The 16,795-nt window shown below is 39.2% G+C and overlaps 1 long non-coding RNA gene across 1 annotated transcript; it reads right to left on the bottom strand.

Annotated features, from left to right (window-relative positions):
- Positions 1-2,515: 2,515 nt before the first annotated feature.
- On the bottom strand, positions 2,516-11,132 carry LOC122986119. Its single transcript, XR_006404240.1, has 3 exons — positions 10,945-11,132; positions 3,290-3,503; positions 2,516-3,114 (listed from the first exon to the last, which is right to left on the bottom strand). It is a non-coding gene; the product is annotated as an uncharacterized LOC122986119 (long non-coding RNA).
- Between the last annotated feature and the right edge of the window lie 5,663 nt (positions 11,133-16,795).

Consider the following 16,795-nt stretch of genomic DNA (forward strand, 5'->3'; position numbering starts at 1 on the left):
ATTTCTTTGGTTTATTTGTGTACGAGTGCGAGGCAGTGCGTGTGCAACTGCATCAGCGTGCATTTGTGCGTGCACACCTCCATTTTCTGTTTGAGTGAGTGTTTGGTCGCAGATTTGCAGGATACCTTTTTCTCTGAGGCTGAACCATCTACTTTTAGCTGACAGCAAATAGTTGAGCAGAACCAATTTAATCTTCTTTTTCAGCCCAGGATGACATACGGGAGAATAAAGCAGTGAAGCTTGTCCTAACTCTCCTGGTGGAAGCAGCCACTACGGGCGGCTGTACACTGAGGAATAGATGGTAATTGCAATGTGTTGATTTGAACTTTATAGGCATCATGGGAAGCTATGGGAACACAATGTGGTATTACCATACACTGGGCAGAGACATACTGCAACCCTCTCGTAGCTAGTCTAACAGCTTCCAGGGAAACTAATTTGCAGCTTGGGAAAATACTACCTGACAGATGGATTCACCAGTTGTACCCACAATTAATGGACGATTCAATCTCCTGGAAAAAAAAGAATCCTCTGGGTAGCTTTGGCACAGGAGAAGGGGAGCACAAATGTTGCTCTCCCACATCTCATAAATGTCACAATTAAAACCAACCACAAGCTCTGTGTACATTACAATGCCTCTCGGGGGACAGCTTGACATTTGGACAATCATGTCCAGTTTCTCATCACGAAAGAAGTTGGATTTTATGTACCCTGAAGAGCTTGCGCATTGCAGCATTATTGAACTCATTTAGAGAGAAAGAGGCAATAGCAGTGGAAATAAAGCACGGCAGAATGTCGCACATATATTCATAGCAGCAAGAGCCACAGAAATAGGTTTTTTCAATGACGGCGATCTATACATAGAGCTGGTCGGAGCTGAAGTGTTGCTGGTGAAGAGCACACACCAGCTGTCAGTGTGGGGAAAGAGAAGAAAATAGCTTTCATCACAGAGGGGAGAGGACTGTCGGGCCACAGGGAGGCAGAGACTGAATCAGTCATACATTTTCAAATAAATTCACATGGGTAAACTAGAATTTGACTGCAGGAATCCAGAGTATACGTAATGTAACCGAACTGCTCATCCTCCCTAGAGAATCCACAGATGAACAGAGTAAAGCTATAAACAACAAATCCTTTCAGCTCCCAGAATTCTGCAGAGTCCAAACCAGATTAACAGTAGCTTTGCACCAAGTAGTCTATGAAAATTTAAAGCAAAGGCCTCCCGATTGTTTTACATAACACCAGGGTGGATGTGACTGAACTAGTGTTGACTCCATCTAGACTTCTTCCATTGTGAATGGCTGAAACTGGGTAGCTTAATCATTGCCCTGTTGCTTATGTTTTTGTTGATGGACAAAATTATGGGATTTGACTAAGAGGATTAAAATGACAGCAGTTAATGAGACACAGCTGGGACTGGATCACAACAGACAAAATTGTATCCCCCCCCCACCCCCCATCCCAACTCCACACCCCACCCCCCATTGGAGTCACAAATCCATAAACACATAAACAGAACACACGCACACATGGGCATACACATCAACACAAAAGCACATATGTTGCTCCTCGCTTTCTTTCTCTCTCTAACACACACCTAGAGGCCAAGAGACAAGCTGCCACTCACTTCCATATAATGCTTATTACACAGGGTTTATTATCCCATTCAAATGAACCAGATTAATTCATGTCTTTTCTGCTGGATTTGAAGTATTTAGCCTAACAGGACACAATGGGAATAATAGCGTAATTGTAAGCTCTCCCTAACCCCTCCTCTGTCAAGTAAAAAAAAAACAAAACAGTTCCTTTAAATACTGGTTATAGAGAGAGGGTCAATATATGCACATGGCAATGAGGCTTCTGATGCTGTAAATGAATTTCAAGGTTGATCCACATCATATTACCAAATAATCCATGTTATTATGGTTTACAAAGTCGGCTACTATGAGAGGATAAACAGTGGCATTGCTAAGACAAAATATGACAACATCTTATCTCCATTCTGAAACTGAATTATTACTGATACTTGAGGCAGTATTTATTGACTTTAGGCCACTTGGAGGCAACGGAACAAGCTGTTAACAAAACACTGACATCATGTTTTAAAGTTGATATGACGAACGTGTTAGCAAACTGTTGCCTATTTACACATTCAGAAGACACAGATAAACATTAGCAATCATTTGAAGACGTTTCAGACCACCTGGAAAATATCTTTAGCTGCTCCACTCTGTTCACCCGCTACTTTGTGAACTTGGGCTGAGCATGTAGCAGGAAGTAGTAATCTAGTATTGTGCTGTAAAACCAAAAGAATGAGCTTAACGACACTAAAACTTTATGTGGAGCTCAGGAGAACTGTAGAATCGGGTGATAATTCTCTGTGGGACACCTTTCACATGACATGTGCTCATCTGATCCATTATTAATTTGGTAACACTTTATTTTATGGGGTCACATAATTTCCTAGAAAGGATCTGGCATGTAACTGTGAATTTATTGGAAGGATCCTTGAAAGAACTTTGTAATTTGTCTTTATTTATAGGGATAATTGAGAAACTGTTCAGTTGTTACACTTTCAGTTAATTAATATCTAGAATAACAGTTAGTCTTTTAGTGATTGTACAGCAGGCCAGCTAAACATGCAAAAGTGTCAAAAGTTTTGTTCATGGGCAAGTGGATACTTAAGTTCCCTATAAGAAATGAATGATGAATAAATATTTGGGTATAAATAGTATTTAGCAGTATTTAAATGACATCAAGAACTGCTCATAACTTAACTTATGAAGTCAAATAACTGTTTCAGAACTTTAGAAACACATGCAAGTCTAACTTGTAACTAACCAGTAAAAAAAGATTGGATTAGCAAACAGGGGTTCCTACAAAGCATACAGTCAAAACACAAGCATTTAGCATCTAAACAAGACACAATCTTGTAGCTAACTTTGCCTGTCAGTCTTACGTGATGATTGTCTTAGTAAGCGACCAAATGTGTGTGTCCGTCCTTTTCACTGAATGGCCTTGAGCAGATCCAGCGGTGTGGTGGAGTGTGTGATCCCGTTTGTCCTGGCTCATCAGCTAGACAGGAGCACGTCTCTGTGTATCCAATGTGGTCAACTGGTAAAGGTAAGAAATACAAAGAGATCTTTGTACCTTTGCAGCCCAGAGAGAAAGAGGAATGTGTGTTCACTGCTTTTATTGATACAATGATGTCATAGGTCACAGGCCACAGTGACCAATGCTAACTGGACATTGGATCCATGGGTGGAGTTAACATCCAGGTGTGAAATACCTGGAGGATTGTGGGAAACGTGAAGGATTCTGGGGGACTGAGTTCAACTTGCAGAACAAAGAACATGCAGTCTCAGTCACTATCTTGGATGGGATGGAGGCCCTACACCAGGCTGAAGAGCAGTGTTTGACCGCCCCGGCTGTTTCACCTCTGACCACACCAGGCGTCACCAGTCGGTGTGGTTGGATGTGGTCAGAAGTATGCTCTGTTGCACCTGTAACCACACCCAACCATGAATCACTAGGTGCTGGAGTACACCTGTCAAAATCAGGAATTCTATATGGAAAAATCCCTGTAATTCATATGGTCATTGAAATTACATTTAATGTTTTCCATAGGCACAGGGTCGTCTTATATCCTTTATGTAAATGTCACCATGTGATATTTAATAGAGTTATAACAGTACCCTGGATATGGAACAGAGCTGGCTTTCATTAAATGTTCATGGATTGATATCTTGTAATAATCACTATCATGATCATTTCTGCCAGCCGGGTTGTCCTCCGAACTTTCCAATAAGTCGATCTTTCCATGCTTTCATCTTTATCTTTTCACCCTTGAGTGATGACAGCTCTACTGTATGTATCTGATGGTGATGTGGGATGTCCAATGCATATAAAACGTTAATGACATTCCTGGACATGATGTCCTCATGAGCAGCCTGCAGCAATCTCCCACACACTAAAGACAACATGCTTAATTAAATTCATGTGGAACCATGATGGGCCTACATGACACTAATGTGGCCTGAAACTATATGATAATGTAATATGCATGCTAATAAAGAGGCATGCAGTTTAAAGGTTCTAAATAATGTAAGCAACACATTATTAATCATGGCTGGGAGCAGGCAGAGAAGACAGAGTGCCTGCAACGCATGCATTTTGTAGCAATCCCGATGAAAAAAAAAACATGTATGTGTGTGTGTCCATCTGTGTGGGTGTTTTAATCTATGTACATCTTGTGACTTTGCTCACACAGCAATGATACATTCCACTCCATTTTCTCATACAGCAGTCAAAAATTACATTCCCTGCATCAATTTGCTGCAGCATGTTTATTGTGATTCCTCTCATCTTTCAGTCTTAGAGACAGCACAGTGTTCAGTGGGTACATTCAAAAGAGGGTGACTGTATTATAATCAAACTTTGATAAAACTAGCAGTGACTCTTCCAGACATGCATGCATTAAAGTGAGCTCTGCTACTCCACCAGATACAAAAGACAAAATGCAGAGAAGGATTAATCAGAGAGAGAGATCACAGCAGCAAGGCCATGGCTGTGAATTTCAGTTACATGGTGTGATGTGGGCTGAGGAGTAAGCTAGCAGGATCAGAGGGATAACCAATCAGTCCGCAGCTTTCCTATGGTCGCGCCTGCATGGCAGACATGACATCTCACCATGCAATGCTGTGCCTGCTTGTATTAAGATTCAACAATTAAGTCCAGCACTTGTTTTGGTTGTAAACAGTCAATCTGCTTTAATATTTGGAAACACGTCGCCCTTTCAAAGCTCAAGGGCCACAGCATTATTTAGCTTGGCCCAATGCTGTGATGAATTAGTGAATTTCTGTGGGTGTGCTCTGAATTCCATTATGCTAATATTAACAGACGGCCCATCTGCAAGGAGCATCAAATAGGATGTATTTCTGTTCATCCGAGGTATTTATACCAGGTGGAACGTAGATTTAACCACCTGTGCACAAATCCTAATACAACACGATTTTCATAGAAGCACTCTGGTCATGACTGAAGAAATATTCTGTAATAAAGAATTGGCATATTCACTGAAATGTAAAAAGCGGTGCAGGTGGTGCCCAATGACCCACAGGCCCCTATCATATCTAGGTTAAAAGCTGATTGAGACCAATGACTTTGACTCTTACAGTAAGAGGGAACAAAAAGTTATGCTTCCATTTCAAATCAGCCTGAGTTTCAGCCCACACACAGGACATGCTTCAGTGGTCTGAGAAATTACAGGATACCACCCCTTCCAATTTCGCCATCACTGGACCAGACTGTTGCAGGCTTTTGAAACAATTACCCCAAGGGGACCAGAGTAACCTTGTTTATAGCTCATTGAGCATCCACAGTTCCAATTTAGCACAGGTAATTACAACATCGTTATCTTCTCCTAAATCTTCACCGAAGGTGTTATCACAAAAAGTTACCTTTGGCTCAGCGTTTTGCCATGTGGACTCTGATTGAAACAAACACAGCATCAGTATGCCCAGGCATTTCTTGGACAGGCTTATGTTCGTTCTCCAGGTGTCGCTGACCCAGCGCAGCCTGCTCACCCAGAACACATCAGTCATACTAACACACATCTGTCGCACAGGTCCAACCCACTCCATCACAGCCATGGCTGGTCTCTCTCCTTGAATGTCCCGCCCTGCTTGGAGAGGACAAACAAATCTTCTGATTTGCCTCTAATCTGCAGTCTACCCTCAGCGTGGGCCACCGTCAACCCAGCACATCAAGGACAAGCACTCCACAGGGGGGCTATCCATTAGCACAGCATCCTGCCTCTCCCATAGTGTGATAGGTACAGGGCAGAGGGATATGCTCCAATTAGAGATGGAGACATGGGGACTTTGCAGCTGACATGTCCCTGCTGCTCCACAAAAGGAGTGTGAACACACCTTTTTCATACAATTAAATTAGTTCCCAGAAGGACAATTTTATCCTGCACAATTCATTTGTTGAAGAATCTGCAATTACAAAGCCACAATGAATGAGAAAAGTGGGGAGACCCTGCCAAGCAACACTGACAAAAAACGTGGAATCAAATGAGAGTCAGAATTAAGAAAATTAAATAAGCACATTGCTGGAATGAATGATATCCTGGAGAGGATGCTTGATGAAAAGATTAGAAGTTACATTTATCCTTGGACAAAAACATTGACAGTAGCTAAATTTGACAGTTTCAACAGAATCAAGATGTTCTTAAAATGGAAATCGAGAATAAAAAAAAAAGGAGATGCAGAACAGTTTGGATGTTTAAATTGGAATATTGACGGCTCGCATTGAGCAGATGGAGCAAAACATCAGGAAAAAAAAAACTACAACAGACTTCAATCCAGAAACCACCAAAATGGTTTTTGGCCTGCCTTTCAACCCCATGCCCAGCCTGGCTGCAGTGGAGAGGCTGGAGCCATTAGGTTGTGGTCCGGGCCCAGTCAGGATCCAGCTGGCCTCAGTCTGAGATAAAGTTGCCTTATTGAGAGGGAAGCAGAAACTAAAGGAATATGATCAATACAACAATCGATACTTTGAAACTTGACATAATTTTGCTGAACAAGACGCATCTGTCTGATGATGAAGTAATCGACCTGGAAGGTTACATGGTTTGGTTATAATAGAGTAAAAGGCTCAGGGGGGTTGGCTTTTGTGTTAAGAATGATCTGTTGAAGCTGTAGAGAATCAACGTTATAGATAAAAAGGTGGATGATATTCTAGGTTTGAAATTTCTGCATTTAAAGTCAGATATACATTGGTTGTTTTCACCTGCTACCTGCCACCTGTAATGTCAGTATGGGGAAAGGATGCCTCGTTTTTCTTGAATCTTCTTTTGAGTCAAGTTTATTTATGTTCAGGAGTTAAGGCAATTTTTGTTTATGGAGGTATCAACAGCAGAAAGGTGCTTTTGATGACGATAGAAGTGGATGAGATGCCCCCTAGAGCCTCCTTGGATGTTTCTGTAAACAAGCATGGAGAATCAATGATTGAATTTTTTAAAAGAATCAAAGTTATGAATTGTTAATGGAAGGATATGCCCTCTGAATGCTAATTATACATCTGTATCTGTCAAGGGTAAAGCTGTGGTTGACTCTTTACTTGTACCATATGACTGCAGACAAACTTGTGACTCCTTTGAAGTATTAGCCCCAAATCAATTAATTAAATTTGCAAACTGTGTGGAGAATTGATTAATTGGAGAAAGATGTAGAATTCCAGATCATTCTTTATTGTTGTTAATTTTTTTAATAAAGACTGAGGCTCATTATTATGCAGTTCTTCAGGAGAGTCTCCTAATTTCTCCCACAAAAAAAGATAGTCAGCAGGACTTTACCAGCTAACTTCTTATCTTCTGGTTTACAGCAATCAATTTTTTTGAGAATGAAGAATGATTAACAATTCAGTTCTAGAGAACAAGAAAATCTAGATAACTGGTATGGTAGTTTTTGCAAATTGATTAAAGTAGAAATAGAAGTTGATAATAAAGCTGGAGATAACCATTATCCTAAAAGGAAGTTATTTAATAAGAAACCTTGTTGGAATAAGAATTCTGGCAGTCTATGCATGAAGTTGAAAATATGTGTCTGAGTTGCTCAAGTAATCACATGGAAAGAAAGAAATTCTTAGAGGCCTTCAAGAATAGTCAGTGCAGGTTTGTTAAAAGATGCAAATTCATAAGATAATTATTTGTAATAATATAATAACTTATAAGATACAGATTTCAAGACATTTCCAAAGAGGACAGGTGTTAAACTTGAAGAAAACTGGGATGGCAATCATGTAATTGGGTTGTCTGAGGTAATTAATAGGTGGGAGAGAGACTTTAAAGTCTCTTCTCCAGTGAGACTTTAGATTTTGATGATACGTATTATAAAGACTTCCTGTATGTTTGAAGGAAAATGTAATAGAGCCAAATATTAAAAGAGGAATATTGCGTAAATGAGGACTTAAATAAGGATCTTATTCATAATAAAGTTCAAATGGCTATCAATTATGCAAAATTGGAGAAAGCAACTGGAGTTGAAAATATACCAAATGAGATATGAAATTCAAATATTTTTTATTTTGAACAAATTATTTAAAACATGTTTTGAATCTGGCAAAATACCATCTATGTGGCTTAAATCTAATAAAAATCCAGTACCAAAATCTCAAAATGAGGACCCGAGGGATCAGCCTAATGAGCACAGTTTACAAGCTGTATTCAACTATACTTAATGAGAGGCTCATGTTGCATCTAGAGAAAGAATGGCTACTTGTGGAAGAGCAAAATAGGTTTCATAAGTCAAGGCGTTATCTTGATTATATCTTTGTATTGTCTATAATTATAACAAATAGAATATGTGAAAACAAGTCAACAGGCTTTATTGACTTTCAGAAGGCTTTTGATATGATCAATTGGGATCTTTTAGCCTTTTGAGTACAGGGTAAATGGAAAATTTTACAGGGCTCTAAAAGCTCTCTACAGTGAGCCCATAGCGTAGTGTTTGTAAGGTTGAATGAGTTTCACACAAACTGGTTCCCAACCTCATCAAGGTTGAAACAAGGTGGTGCTTTGTCCCCCACATTGTTTGCAAATTTTATAAATGATTCGGCTAAAGAAATTAAATATTTAAATTGTGGGCAAATGTGTGGAAGGGAAGTGTTAAGTACTCCTCTATGTGCAGACAACATAGTTTTACTATCACCATCCAAAGATATAAATGCAGCAGATGCTCTCCTACACTAATAAGAGGTGTAAAAAATGGAGACTTTATTAACAAAAAGAAAACTGAAATATTTCACTTTAGAAAATCCTCATTTAACCGCAGTACTTACCAGTTTAAAGTTGGGTCACATCAGCTGAATTATGCAGACTCATAAATATCTCAGTTTCTATATTGATTGATTGATTCATAAAAAGTGTAAAGGTTCTTGCTGAATCATCAAGCCTGTGTGTGTCCTGTGCTTGATGATACTGCCAGAGTTAGGGGCCTAAGAAATATCTCTATGTGTGAATCAGTGCAAAACAGTGCTAGGAGATATTTTCTGGGTGTGCACAAATATGCACCAAAGTTGGCTATAGTGGGAACATGGGATGGGATCATGTGAGGCTCTTTGGATGATGTTTAGAGCTGTTATGGAATCAGTTACTTGATATGGAAGAAAGTAGTTTGATGAGACAAATGTTTGTCTGGGATAAACAAATTATTGGTTTGTGGTCTAAAGATGTGTGCACATTGGTCTGTTTAGAGATTATGTGTTTGCAAAGGGCAATGGGCTGCCAATATATAGACTAAACTAAAACTGCATGTTTTTACAATGATAAAAACTGAATGTGGTACAGAGAATTATGTTGTATATAATTTGTCTAAAAAGCAAAGATCTCTATGTGCCCAGCTGAGATCTGGTATTTTACCTCTGACTGTTGAAACTGGACAATTTGTTCATCTAGAAGAAGAAAAGTGGATTTGTCCAATGTGTCTAAATTATATAGAAAATTAGTTCCATTTTGTTTTCTACTGCCATTTTTATTGTGAACTGTGTAATTCTTTGTTTAGTAAGATACATACTGATTTTGTAAATACGGGTCATTGCATGTGTAACCCTTTTTACTAAAAGTTATGAAATATAGTCGTGGTTGCAGGGAATATACTAGTTGTGATATTTACTATAGCTAGAAAGTCAGGAGCTACTAGGATTGCCTACAGAGCCAGAATAGACCAAACAATACACCAGAATCAACACTCAGACACAATATCTCCCTTTTGGAAGAACAACTCTTCCTTTTTATGGAAAATAGTGAAGAAAAGTAGAAAAAGAAAAATGTATATGAAAAACACAATTATTACCCGGGTAATTGAAAAGCAAAAACAAAATTCTAATTGGCCAATAAGTCTTTAGATTCAGGATTCAATCAGATCCTATTCCCTTTCAGTCACTTTAGTCACTGATGTGAACTAAGTCCTCCTGTCCCACACTTATCATCCAGAACTAACTAATAGTTCTATTTGTACCACTTTGGAAGTGGCAACTTTTCGTCCTACCGCACTGTAGAATGCGTTAGTTGTGTGTAAAGAGACAAAGTCCTTGAGTCCGGGATTTCAATCTTCTGCATGCAATTGAGTCTCGAGTTCCACTCCATTGGGTTATAGCTCGCCATCAAACATCCAACAGTTTCCAGGCTAAAACTCCAGGTAGGTCCAAAAACCTGACCTATAGTGGGCAAGGCCAGAACTCGCATTCAAGCTTCTAATCTGAAATAGTGGACCATAAAATAAAAGCTAGAATACATCTCATCAAATTCTTCCATTATACTCTATATTACTTAAAGGATAACATCAGAACTAGTGAAAGATTAGTAATTGTAAAATCCCATCATAAACAACATAGTAGTCTCAAGTTCGTGTGTTCTCATAGAGCTGTGGTTACTAAAATAACCTCTTAACTCACAATTAGAAAGAATACCAAAACACTCCCTCCTTCACATGGCAATTGGCATAAAATGTCTACACCACCACTAAAAAACATGTGCTTTTGTGCCCTGCACCATGCAATGGCGGCCTATGGTCACCTGCACAAAACATGTCAACAACAGGCAAAGGTGCAGCTCAGTGTGGTTAAAAGGCACAGGTCAAGGTGCTAAAAACAACACAAATAAACATTAAGTGGATGATAGATGTGCTTAAAACAACACCAATAAACATTTAGTGTATAACAGATGAGCTAACATTGAACACATCAGCTAAGTTTATGTATTTCACTGTACAAAATTATATTTCAATTTCGAAATAGCATAGCTAACACTTTTAGCACAAGCAAATGGCATTTGCCCTTGTATTTGCTAGCATTAGCGGCTAGCGCCACAACAGTCAAAAAAAGATATCTCACCAATGCGGTTATTTCTCAGTAACGACAGGACTCTCTGGTCATACTCACACAGTACTCGGGGCTGATTTAGCATACTTTAATCAACTTCCTTTTTAGACTTTTATCCAAGATTAATGGTTAGCGCTCGTCACGGTGGATACCCTCTTCCTTGCTGTGACTCAAAACAGGAAGTGAAACTCTGGCATAAGTTTTGTCCATGGATACAGATAAAGAAAAAAAGAGAACTGGATACAGCACCGGAGGTGGGGCCCCGTTCATGCCTATGAAAGTTGCTCAGTGGCGCATGAAGCCAAAAAAAATCGACTTCCCGGTATGAAAGTACCCGGATCTTCCGCATTGTGTGGCCCATAGAGCATGCACACTAGGGACTTTCGCTGGCCGAGTCGGCTACTTCCGGTTTAGCCTTCTGGCTAACTTGAATGGGGATAAAACAATTCAATCATGCGGCTCTTCTAGGCTTTTGAAATGTGATCGGACTGAATGGATTTAATTCTGATAGTGAGACAAGTCATTTCGCGGGGGTTGTGACGCTCAGAAAAATTTATCCGCTGATTTACAGACGTCTCTTTCACAATGTAAGTCTATGGGAAAAAGTCTTTTTGGGCCAGTGTGCATCACGTGACGTTGTAATTACACGGTTTGGCTGCTATGTCAAATTTGCTTCAAAGCCTGGCGCTCTTCCTGTATCCAGTTATCTTTATACATCCATGGTTTTGACAGCATCGATGTAACTGATACCTGATTGGCTGACAGAGCTAGCCTCTCAAATTCACATGTAAAATGTTTAGAATCATCTGAAATCAAACACTAATAAAGGAAAATACATTTTTATCTTTTCAGATCAAGTTGTCCGTTTATTTTTCCTTACTGTGCATCTATCACATATCTTTATCTTCTATTCTTTTTAATTCTGACAGGTTATTTTCTGTACATTATTTAATATGATTGAACAATTTCTATGTAACACTTTTCCTTATTCAGGTTAATTTTATATGCAAAGATTATTTAACCTGGGTTACACATGTCAAATCAGACAGAATCCCGGAAAGCGGTTGCAGCACTGTCTCAGATTTTGTTCAAAGTTTGTCTATATGATGTTTGGGCCCCAAAACTAAGATCTATAAAACATTTTTGTTCAGTTCCAATGTTTTTTGGGGGTTTTTTTGGCCCTTGATATTTTTTAATTTTTACACTCTCAAAAATGCCGTATCTGGGAAGCCATGTTTGGGCATTAATATCTTGTATTATTCCTAGCCTCACCAAACTTTGTAGGATGGAAGACAAACATGTTCTCAGTATAACTGAACCATTAAAAGTTTGTACTGCATGGCTATTGATTTTCTATAAGACCCTAGATTTGAAAAAAGTGCAAAATTCCTAAACGAGATGATGATGATATTGAGGGTATTATGAACCCATTTTTTTGCACATATATGGTATCAATCATTTTTTCTTCAAATACAGTCTTTTATTAATTTTGTGTCAATATTTGAGGTCTCTACCACTAATGGACATCAAAATATTATGAATAAAACAAGACGTGGTAGCATATTTTGGTCATTTTCATAGGACCAAAATGGTATGTGCTAGTAGGAACATGAAAATATATGTGGAAATAGCTTGATGTATGGTCATTTAGTGTACAAAGTGCCAGTGTCCTTCCATGTTCCCTTCATAGATACATATATATGTAAGGGTACTTATATGTCCCAGCCTCTGAAATAATGATTGGAGGAAAGAAACACATGTTTTCTGTAGGCTCATTTTACTATAGGTCTTTAATGCAAGCTATATTCTTCACTATCAGGGCATATAGCTTTCTAACAATGCAAACTGTAAAATGACATGTATAAACACATCCAACCTTTTATGTGTAAACACATTTAGATACTCCCACTGGAGCTTGAGAGGGCCATTTAGGTACCACTTATTCCTCCTCATACCAGAGGTTTTATCAAAATATTTCACTTATTTTCAGTATCCAAGACCTTACTGGAGACACAATTCCCATCTCAAATGTCCTCTATTCCAACAAACATACTGAAAACATGTTTAGCCTTCATTTCTTACAATTCCTATGAGACAGGAATTCAATAACATGGAGATACTGAGGCAAAAAAATGTATTCCTGAAATAGATGTTTTTCTGCCAGAGGTAAAATTTCTCTCAAATCTGTGTCTATTTTTGTATGAAGGAAAAACGGAAGGACATTGGCACTTTGTACCCTTAACAACCGTACATCAAGCAATTTCTATGTTCATTTTTATGTTCCTACTAGTTACCCCACATATCATTTTGGTCCTATGAAAATGACTAAAATATGCCACCACACCTTGTTCTATTCATAATATCTTCATGTCCATTGATGGTAGAGACCTCAAATATTGGCACAAAATTAATGAAAAATTGTATTTGCAGGAAAAGTAATCATTGATATCATATTGGTGCAAATATGTGGGTTTGTAATACCCTCAATATCACTTTTGTTTAAGAATTTTGCACTTTTTTTCCAAATCTAGGACCTTATAAAAATAAGATGGCATGCCGTACAAGCTTTTAATGGTTTTGACAAACATGTTTGTCTTCCATCCTACAAAGTTTGGTGGGGCTGGGAACAATACTTGTTAAGATATTAATGCCTAAACATGGCTTCCCAGATAAGGTGTTTTTGAGGCTATAAAAATGAAATAATATCAAACACTGAAAAAATATGAAAACATAGAATTTGAACAGAAATATTGCCTTGATTTTGGGATCCATTCATGATATTGACAAGGTTTGAACAAAATCTGAGATGGTGCTGCAACAACCATATCTGATTTGACATGAAATGACCCATATGGATGATGCACAAAGACTAAGTTAGCTGTTCACATATGAAACAAATGCATGAGCCAGTTATCTGGAGAAAGCCTGGAGAGGAGGAAAAAAGCTCTTTATCGAGATTATCTGTAGATATGTACCAGCTCTTTATGTGAACAGTTCATTGGGGATTTTTGTTTTGTTTTTATTTTGTTTGTGTTTCTTTTCTCTTCCTTTTTCCACATGCTTTGTATATGCAATACCGGAAGGTGTATGTTGTATAAAATAGTGGTGTCTTGTAATCCCAAGTGGGATGGGCCATATGTTTGGCATGACACAGAAATAAAACTAAAACTAAAACATGCAAAAGGAAAGGTAAGTGAGTACATTTATTTATATAGCACCATTGGAGAGCAGAGACATCACAAAGTGTTTCACAGAAGAAATAAAGCATAAACATACATACAGACATAAAACATAGTAAAAACAAAATTAAACAGAAAATAGAAAATTTACATTAAGGCAAGTCTAAACAAATGGGTCTTGTGCTCCTTTTTAAAGATGTCCACAGAGTCCACAGAGAAGTTCAAAGGGAGAGAGTTCCAAAGTTTAGGAGCCACAACCTCAAAAGCACATTCTCCTTTTTGTTTTAAGCCTACATCGAGGAACAACCAATAAACCCTGATAAAAGAACCTTGGAGACCTGCTGGTGACATACAGTAGGGCTGCAGTAGATTTACAGAGATATACTGCAGCCTTAGGCAGGTGCCTGACCATGCAGAGCTCTATAGGTGATCACAAGAACTTTGATTTGGATTCTGAATTTGATGGGGAGCCAGTGAAGAGCAATCAGAATCGGTGTCACATAAGACCTTTTGGAGAACCTAGTCAAGAGTTTAGCAGCAGCATTTTGGACCACTCAACATTTCCATCTCTGCTTGAGACACAATGGACCTGAGCTTTGCAATGTTTCTCAGCTGGAAAAAACAAGAGCAACTCAGCAATAGATATGTTGATCCAGAGTCAGAGCCTGGTCCAGAGTGACACCTAGATTTCCTATGGAGGATTTAACTGGCGAGGTAAGAGACCCAAGATCATCCCTTATCTTAGGGACAAGACTCGGAAGGGCAGCGATAAGGATTTCTGTTTTGTCTGCATTTAGCTGTGAGAAATCATCTGCCATCCAGTTTTTTATAGCATTTAGGCGGTTATTTAAAACTGACAATAAAAGGCTTTCCTTCCCTGTCATATTTCCTGCCCCGGGCTGTTGCTGTTCATTCACCTCATGAAGCCAAACCATTTCCATCATGCTGTTTCTTTTCATGTGTGTGATGCTGCCTCGGTGTGTGCCTCTAAGCATGAATGGCCAGTCAAGCTTATGTGTGTATGTGTCTATGGGAGAAAATGTGTGTGATCTTGTTCGTGTTTGCTTGCTTTTTGGCGTCTGTGTGAAAACACTATCTTGGGGTGGTCTTTGGCATGCATCTCTCGTTCGAGGCTTCCATCAACAGAAATCCATCCGTCTCTATAGTGCAGCATGCTCAGCTTGCCTGTACTGGGTTGAGATAGGTTGGACTGGCTTCATGCTTCATGCATTTGCATGCTGCATGAACACAATCTGCTGACACCCAGTGGGAACTCCTTTCATCCATTTGCATTGTTTTTACGCTCCTACGCAAAGGGAACCAATTTGCGGCCATAGTCCATCTGATTTTTAATCAGGAGTGTATGTACAAGGGAGGTAAAAGACACGGAAGAAAACATAGAAACAACACACCGATATGAATATTTCATCTTTGTTCTATATGAATAAAACACAACATGGTCCTGAGTCAACCACAGGACAGCATACCTATGACCAGTCCCATGTGTATCTGTTCACTCTAAAGGAGAGAGATGAGCACTCAGATATGAATGGATGGGCTTTTCCATTATCATACACCTCCCATGCAATCTAAACTTCACCAGTGGCCTGCAAATGCAAGTGCATTCTTCTACATAAACACAGGCAAATTCTAGTGTATTTGGTTGATTATGCAGTGTATCAACTATGCATGAAGCAATTACATACCAGGGCCTAGGGGCTTGGATGGAGCACGAATGGATGAATTCTTACAACAATCCCTCCTTCCACTCTCTCTACATGTCCATTCATTAATCCAGCCGGGTGGCCATTTGTTTGTGCAAACATTCGTTTAGCTATTTGTTTGTCTGTTCATTCAGCCATGGAAGTTTTTGTTGTTGTTGTTTTTGTCTGCTTCAAGAGATGTCAATGTCTTCTGACCCAAATCTGTAGGGATTTCCATCTGAGTCGAAGAGACTGGCTGCATTGATAAATAAAGGTCAAAGGTAGAAGCATGCAGCAGGGATAAGGATTGTGGTGACAGAAGAAGTAAGAAGAGAAATAAACCACTGGATCTGCAGAGGCTTAGATTGATTGGAATTTAGAGAGAGAGGGGGGAAAAATTAAATTGGGGTAAGGGAGGGAGGTGGGGGGAGGCTGGAACAGAATAGATGGAGAGTGAGAGAGAGAGAACAGAGCAGGAGTCAGCATGATATGGGGCACGCCAGAGAATGAGATTTTTGCCCTGCGAGCACCAACTTCAAAAGCTTTTGGGGGCATGCCTCTACACAATTTTACTCTTAACATAATCCAGATTCCTCTGTGTGTGTGTGTGTAAGAGAGAGAAAGAGAGGCAGTGAGTGAGGATGGGGATGAGAGAGATGTAAGAGAGACAGAGGCATCTCCGTGGCAACCCCCCACCCCTCCATTGATCCCCTTTAGAAGAGAATTAATAACTCATCACCCGTTTCACCAAGTCCACCATTTATGATTGCTTTGAAGCTTAAGATATACACTGCATTAGCATGTTCCAAATGAATTCAGAGCAGCCGCTGATTCATATGCATTGTGTGATTTTAACGTTGTTTCAAATGTACTTTTGATTGTCTCTCTCTGTGTTTTTGTGTGTGTTTGTGTGCCTGTCTGTCTCCCATTCTTCCATCTGGATTCTTTTAATCCCATTCTCTTCCTCTAATCCATCTTTCTCCCTCTCTTCCTCCTACACTCTCTTCTCCTCTCTTTGCCCCCGCTCCC

The sequence above is a fragment of the Thunnus albacares genome, chromosome 7 (genome assembly GCF_914725855.1).
Source record: "Thunnus albacares chromosome 7, fThuAlb1.1, whole genome shotgun sequence".
NCBI lineage: Eukaryota > Metazoa > Chordata > Actinopteri > Scombriformes > Scombridae > Thunnus > Thunnus albacares.